General features: G+C 36.5%; 1 long non-coding RNA gene across 1 annotated transcript; it reads right to left on the reverse strand.

The window, feature by feature from the left end:
* Window positions 1–1,931: 1,931 nt before the first annotated feature.
* LOC134735403 (uncharacterized) lies at window positions 1,932–4,352 on the reverse strand. Its single transcript, XR_010118449.1, has 3 exons — window positions 4,324–4,352; window positions 3,842–3,944; window positions 1,932–1,965 (listed from the first exon to the last, which is right to left on the reverse strand). It is a non-coding gene; the product is annotated as an uncharacterized lncRNA (long non-coding RNA).
* Between the last annotated feature and the right edge of the window lie 3,617 nt (window positions 4,353–7,969).

The raw sequence follows: 7,969 nt of genomic DNA on the forward strand, positions 1-7,969 counted from the left end.
ATTGTGGAATGACATAAAAATTACTGTGGGGTGAACTTATCTGAAAATATTGTTTGGAATAGTTGAGGCAAAGCCAAATTGTAAAAAACAAAACAAAACCAAAAACAAACAAACAAACAAAAGTATAGGGGGCATTGGATTTTAAATGGGATAACATTTACAAAGGTGGAATTTGGTATTGAGTTTCTAGGGGAGGACAGGGAGTATGACTGAAGGTTTACTCTAAAGAATGCAAAGTATTGAAAATAATTAATCAAAGATGAATTAACTTAATAGAAGGCCTGTACAACTAGACTAAGGAATTTGTATCCAGAAATTGATACAAACCTACTAGACTTTTAAACAATAAACATAAAAGTGGATTTTATTTTCTGATAACAGATTTAAAAAATAGCAAACACATGTACTGCTCCCCATATGATAGATACTTTAAATAGTCTCCTTGAAATCCTTGTAGTGACTCTCTGAGGTAGACCATTAATCCAGGTAATAGTAAACAACAAAAAAAGGGCACCAAAGCTTATCTAACTTGCTCAGTGTCACCATATAATCTTTCATAAAACCAGACCAAGAAACCCCTGAGTATCTCTTGCTGATCAGGATTTTGACTTTATCAAATAATAACCATTGCATCTATTTTATAAGCAAATATGGTAAGTGAAAGGAGACCAGAGATAAAGATCAGGTTGAAGGGTATGGTACCTGTGAGTTTGGGGTCTACACCTCAATGCTAAAGGTGTGAATGGGGAGGAAGGTACAAATATAAGGGGTCTTGTAAAGAATAATGGTTCAATCTTGGAAACTATGCATACACCAGGTGAAAGAGAATAAAGAAAAACAAGTTCATTTAGGAAGCCTGGAGGATAATAATGTAGTTGGCACAAATGCACAAATTGTTAACAAGGGTTACTTAGTGATGAAAAATAATGGAGCTTGGGACATAGAGTTTAAGAAAATGTAAGAATTTCCCTAGGAAGTTGTTCATAGCTATCCATAAAGCAGGTAAAGAACCAATTTAGAGCTTCATATCAAGTAGACTTTAAGTCAAAGTAACTTTTCTATCTTTTTTTAGCTTTAAATCTGCAAAGATTAAGACCAAGAACTGATCTTGATTTAACTTCAGATAAACTAGAGGAACTGTGTCTAAGACTAGTCATTCTGGCAGGTGAAGGGGTCAAGCTCTATAGTAAACGTGACATTTTGTTCAAACTGAGCAGCCCTTCTGCTCTCCTAGGCTAATAGTGCTGCAGTTCACAAAAAGAGCATAGCTTGGTCACCCATGACTAAATTTGGGAAGCAGACAAAAAATAATGGCTGGTTTTACCTCTGCAGAATGCAGAGTAGAAGTGGGGGAGGACAAAAATGAGTGAGCAAGTTTACAAAAGATTGAGAAGAAGGTCAGCTTTCCATTAATAAATGCTTTGGCTCTTTACTCTTTCATCCTTCTTATCTTGGGGGTTAAGGAGGTTCATCTCTCTTATCTTGAAATGTCCCTTTCACTTTGATTTTAATGCTGTTATACCATAGTAATGATGCAATAGGTAACTGCATGCTAAAATCTCCTCTTCTTCTATCTCTGAAGACCTGTAACAATAGATGCTAACTGGTTCTGAGACAGCCTGCCTTAAAATCAAAGAGATGGTCATTTATTTTTCAAAATAACTAATTCGCTTATGATCCTCTTCTTACCATATGTCCTTTCCTTCTCATAGGAAAATAAAAAACAAAACAGCAAAAGTAGGTTATTACAAAGACTTCATTTAACACTAGTCTTGAAGAAAAATCAGTTTAAACTTCTTTGACCCTGCAAAGATCCCAAAGAAAAGATACCATAGCAGGGAGTGAGAAAAAAAGGATCCTTCCCACTCAAGTCACAGCAATGCCATATGTTCCACAGTTCATGAAGAAAACTCAGTAGAAAAATCTTGACCAGCCTTCCTAGTTTCATTTCAGCAAGTCGTCAACCTACAAATAATAATGTGAATAAAGATTCATGGCACAAACCTAAGATTTCATTTTATTGATATAGGCTGCGGTAATGCAGACAGACACTTTGGGGCCAACATTTAATGTCTTACCAGATTTTGTTCAAGATGTATATTTATGTAATAGAAAAAGAAGAATTTTGCCCCACGTGTGATATATGTAGCAATTTACTTGCTTGCCTAATAATACTTTTGTATATTGCAAATGAAAGCTATAAAAATATGGACTCACAGGTTGTCTTTTAAACCCTTTAGCCGGAAGGAAAATAGCTAACTACTATCTGCAATTCTCATATCACCTCCTTTATATTTCTTTTTTTTAGTCTCTCTCTTTATCTTTTCTCTCTTTCTTTTTTTTAATACAGTAGGAGAATGCTGGAAACCTTTGATTTCTCAAAACCTTATTTGATTTTCTATTAGCTCCATAGATAGCTAGTAATCAAGATAAAATTATACAAAAATATCAGGCTACTATTTTAAACCTGAAGAGCCTACTAACTATATAGCTTTGTGAAAGATATTGAAAAGACAAGTGTTTTCTTTTGTACTGACTTGCGATAAATGTGGCATTTCCTTTATGAAACAGCTTTCAGGTTTTTCAAAAGGGTTGCAATTTGAAGTCACAAATGGCTTATTTATGTCTTTATAAAATGTTTACCAAGACCCAGTCATCAAACTCTGTGCTACTCACATAGGCAGAACACATTCTAAAATATAATATTCTTTAATCTTTCGTGTCAGCAGTCGTTTGTCTGACAAATTCATGCATTTAGTACCTGGCTTAAACAAAATAATACTATAATAACACCACCAGAATCCTCTCCACCTTAAGGACACTGAAAGCAACTTGGTTTTCAGGATGCCTTGAAAGTTTCCAGCCATACATGCAGCATTTGGGATACACAGCCATTTTATTATTTTGTCCTGTTGTCTTACCTTCAAAGTCCATGTGAAAGTAACTCACATTCAGATTAGTTAAGTCTCTTACAATGAAAAATTACTTTTCTACAGTAGAGTATGTGGATGTGGAGGAGGTGCTAATGATGGTATCTGCTGCATAATTTACAACCACTTGTTGTTGTTTTTGCTGTCAAATGATGCCAACAGACTCACTCAAATACATTCACTTTCCTAACTGGATTGCCACACTTGGTGGGACAACATTAGAAAAGCTTACTGTGATGAGCTTTCCATCAAAAGGTTAGCATTTTGTTCTCATGTTAATAAACATGAAAAATGGTCGAGATTTATTTATTAATTTATTTATTCCTTTAAACGAAATAGCCATTGTCCTGCATTGTAGCACACATCAAGTACATAAGAAGACAGAAAGTCATGTGGTTCTGTCCCAGGTCATACCTTAAGGTAAATACCTGCTGGCGATGTGTAGTGTTATTTTAAATATAATATTTAAGAAGATTTAAGTAAATTTAGAAGAGTTGGTGAAATGCTTTGTTTCTTTTTTACTCTTTTCTTCAAATTTTAAATTCAGGGGAAAGTGGCCTGTCTCCAACTCCAGGGTTAAATCTTAATTGGACTAAGCCAATTATAAAACCCCCAAGTCACATTTCAAATGACTGGTTTAAATAAGGGTATCTGAAACAATTTTGGCCAATAAAACATGAGAGGAGTTCTACTAGGAACTTCTGAGGGAAGTTCCTTACTGATATAAAGGCAGATGTACATGCTGACATTGGCATATCTGCATCTAAGGCCTGGAACCACAACACCCGTATTGTGATCACAAAGGGGACCAGGTGAGGAAAAACCCAATACACTGACGAAACAGAAGATGAAGATGGAAGGTCTCTTTGCCTTGATGACATTTTTAATTAACTAGCTCTGGGGCCTCTCACCTTACAACATTCCATTATGTGAGACTGTAAATTTTAATTACTGTTTAGGCTATTCCAGTTGGAATTTGTTTTTCATATTTAGCTGAAAACCACAACCACCTAACTGGAAAGAAAACAAGAAAAAATACATCATAAATTTGATCTTCAATGGGAGAAAGAGAATCATGAATTCAGGAGGGATTGAAAAGATTTTTGAAACTACTTATCAAAATCTGTTTAGTAGCACTTTAGTTTTGTCAAAAGAGCACTGAATATGTTTTAAAAATATTTTACACCGAAATTTCTCATACTCAGAAGCCATCAATGTAAAAAGAGGCTGGATCCCTTTTGTATTAGTCCATTCTCACATTGCTATAAAGAAATATCTGAGACTGGGTAATTTATAAAGAAATGAAGTTTAATTGGCTCACAGTTCAGCAGGCTGTAAAGGAGGCATAATGCTGTCATCTGCTTGGCTTCTGGGGAGGCCTCGGGAAACTTACAATGATGGCGGAATTGGGAGGCAGCACTACACATGTCCAGAGCAGTAGAAAGAGAGTGGCAGGGTGGGGAAGGTGTCACACACTTTTAAACAACCAGATCTCAGGATAACTCATCATCACGACGACAGCATCAAGGCAGGGTTGGTGTTCAACCATGAGAAACCACCCTCATGATCCAATCACCTCCCAACAGGCCCCACCTCCAGCACTGGGGATTGCAATTCAATATGAGATTTGGGCAACGACACAGATCCAAACCACAGCACCTTTGGTGATATAAAAAAGCAAGTATATAGAGTTAAGATTTCCCCAGTCTTCACAAAGAGCCCTTTTATCTTCTATTAAGTAAATATAAACTGTATAAAGAGCAATTTCTTTGAAAGGATGTTGGATACTCAAAGATCCAAAGCTCCATTATGATCCACCTATTAGAGTAAGTGTTACAGGGTTATCTAATAATGGGAGATCTGATCCACTCTGTTTTATATAGACAGATTTGTAATTGCCTTTCAGTTTCTGAATGTGAAATCAGAATGGGCATGCTTTACAGTTAGTGAAATTCTCACATTAATGTCCATAATAAACTCACTGCTCCCAATTGCACAAAGTCATAAATTGGAAACACCCCAGTAGAAATCCAGCCTAAGACAGAAGTAATACTATCTTAAGACACAATTACTACATTTAGGATTGATTTTGAGCAGTTTCAGACTGTACAAATTAGCTACACAAATAAGTGGTTCAGACTCCTATGTTACCTATCACTTTTGCATCTATGTGTCTCCCTTAGCTCATACCTCTGGCCATATACAAGATTCTCTATGATCACCTATCAAAGAAAGAATAATGGCCAAGTGCAGTGGCCCATGCCTTTTACCTAGCACTTTGAGAGGCCAAGACAGGCAAGTAGCTTGAGCTCAGGAGTTCGAGACCAGCCTGGGCAACATGGCAAAAGCCTGTCTCTACAAAAATAAAAATAAAAAAAAAATAAGAATAAAATTACGCTTGATTCATAGAATTGATCTGCTTGATATGTCAATCTCAGCTGAAAACTGATGCTATTGTACTGTAACGGGAATGAAGAAAAACAGGCTGATTTCAATTTGCATAATATTCCAAAATTTCTTCCAACGTATACTACAATATGCATAACTTTTAAAGCTGATTAATAATCTATTGTATTTATATAACTTTGCTTATCCATTCATCTTTCAGTGGCTTTATAAAACAAGTTACTCTCTCGTCTCCTTTAGTTTCAACCTCCAGGACACCTTTGAGCATTTCTTACAGCACAGGTCTAGAGGTAACAAAATCTCTCAGCTTTTATTTATCTGGGAATGCCATAATTTCCCGCTCACTTTTGAAGGACAGTTTTGCTAAATATAGGATTCTTGGTTGGCTGTTTTTTGTTTGTTGTTCTGTTCTAGCACTTTGAATATACTAGCCCACTTCCTTCTGGCCTCCAAAGTGTCTGTCGAGAAATATCTGATAATTCTTCTTTTTTTTTTTTTTCTTTTTCTTTTTTTTTTTTTTTTTTTTTGAGACGGAGTCTCGCTCTGTCGCCCAGGCTGGAGTGCAGTGGCGCAATCTCGGCTCACTGCAAGCTCCTCCTCTCGGGTTCGCGCCATTCTCCTGCCTCAGCCTCTCCGAGTAGCTGGGACTCTGATAATTCTATTGAAGATCACTTAAATATGAGGCATTGAATCTTTCTTGCTGCTTTCAAGAAGGTTTTATTATAATGTGTTTCAATGTGGGTCCCCTTAAGTTCACCTTATTTAGAGTTTGTCACAATTCTTGGATGTGTATTTTCATGTATTTCTTCAAATTTGGAAAGTTTTAGCCATTACTTCTTCAAATATTCTCTCCTCTTTCTCTTCTCTTTCGAGAACTGCCACAGTGCATATATTTGTCCACTTGAGTGTCCCAAAGATTCTTTATGCTCCGTTCACCTTTCTTGAATTATTTTTCTTTCTGTTTCTCAGATTCTATTATTTATATTGTTCTAGCTTCAAATTCAGTGGTTCTGTCTTCTGCCTACTTAAATATGCCTTGGAATACCTGTAGTGAATTTGTCATTTCAGTTATTGTACTTTTAAACTCCAACATTTTTCTTGTTGTTTCTTTTTAGATTTCTTATCTCTTTATTAATGTTTTCTTTGGGCTCATCCATCTTTTTATTAACGTTCTCTACATCTTCTTTTACTGCTTTGAACATCTTTAAGACAGTTGTGTTAATGTCTTTGTGTAGTAGATCTGCCATAGATCTTTATCAAGGTCAGTTTCTGTTGATTTATTTATTTTTTTCTTTGAATGGACTATACGTCCCAGGGGTTTTTTTGGATGCCTTATTATTTTTTGTTGAAAACTGGACATTTGAAAAAAAAAATTATATATTAGTATTCTATATAATATTATTTCATGATCTGGAAATCAGGTTCCTCCCTTCCCCAGGGTTTGCTGGGTTTTGTTAATATTTGTGTTTATTATTTTTAAATTGTTGTAGGCTATCTTTGAGTCAAGGATCAGTCTGCAATATAAACTTAAGGTCTCCTGTATTTTTTGAGTCTGTCACTTTTGCTGGGTATGTTCAGCCACTTTCTAATTTTCCCCCATGTGCAGTTGCTTTTGAATCCTATTCTTTAATGTCTGGCTCCCAAAAAGGTAAAAATGAAAGTAGGGAGGACACTGGACCTTTAAATCCTCTGAACATCACTTAAGATAAAGGAGGAGTGGCATGCACAATGGGGGGAGGTGCAAAAACAATGTCCCCCTGCTTTTTGTCTGCATCTCTGTGATTAAAAGCATCAGCCAGTGATCAGTGCAGATCTCCAGTGTTTGGAGGACAGAGTCCTTTTTGCACCCAATGGATATTTCTAGTATCCAGTGCAAGCTGCCCCAGGAATGTGCACAGCTGCCTGATACGGAGTTTGGGGTGGAGGATGGGTAGCTGCTACTGTGCTAAGAGCTGAAATTAACTTCAATTTACTGTCCAAGGTTTCCCCTAAAAATTGCAAGCCTTCAATAGACTCTCGAGTTCCAAAACAGTTACGTTAGACAGATTCTGCCTATGCAATTGTTATCTAATTGCAGAAATACATTCCTGGTGCTTTCTACTCCAACCCTTTCCCAGAATCCTCCTCTCAGCTACATTTTGTGAAGAGAAAATTTGTCCATGATAAGAACTTATATGGATTTATGGGCAGTGTCTCATTACTTGACTGGTTGGCCAGGAACCTGAAGAAGAAAGATTGGAGAATTGGAAATAAGCAGGTGAGGAAAAACAGCATTTGGAGGGACTGCATACAAAATACCTCACAATTCATTCGTGGTTGACCAGAAAGAGTGATTAAATGAACTCAGAGTTGTGAGATATCAGCTTGGAATTACAACCTGCAATGATAGAGCAATATCCTTCAGGATGCATAACCAAATGGCCACTGTATGGTACTGTATCCCCATTAGACAAAATGCATGGGTCCATGAACCAAGACAAGTGACTCATCTGCCTCCTCTTCAATTCCAACAACCCACTTGGAATTTCTGCTTTCTTTCCTGTCATATCTGGATTCTTTAAAGCTGGAAGTCTTCAATCTGAGAGGAATGATACTTCCACAAGAGGACACAATAGAGGCAGCCATGACTACTA

This window comes from Symphalangus syndactylus, chromosome 21, assembly GCF_028878055.3.
Source record: "Symphalangus syndactylus isolate Jambi chromosome 21, NHGRI_mSymSyn1-v2.1_pri, whole genome shotgun sequence".
NCBI classification, from domain to species: domain Eukaryota; kingdom Metazoa; phylum Chordata; class Mammalia; order Primates; family Hylobatidae; genus Symphalangus; species Symphalangus syndactylus.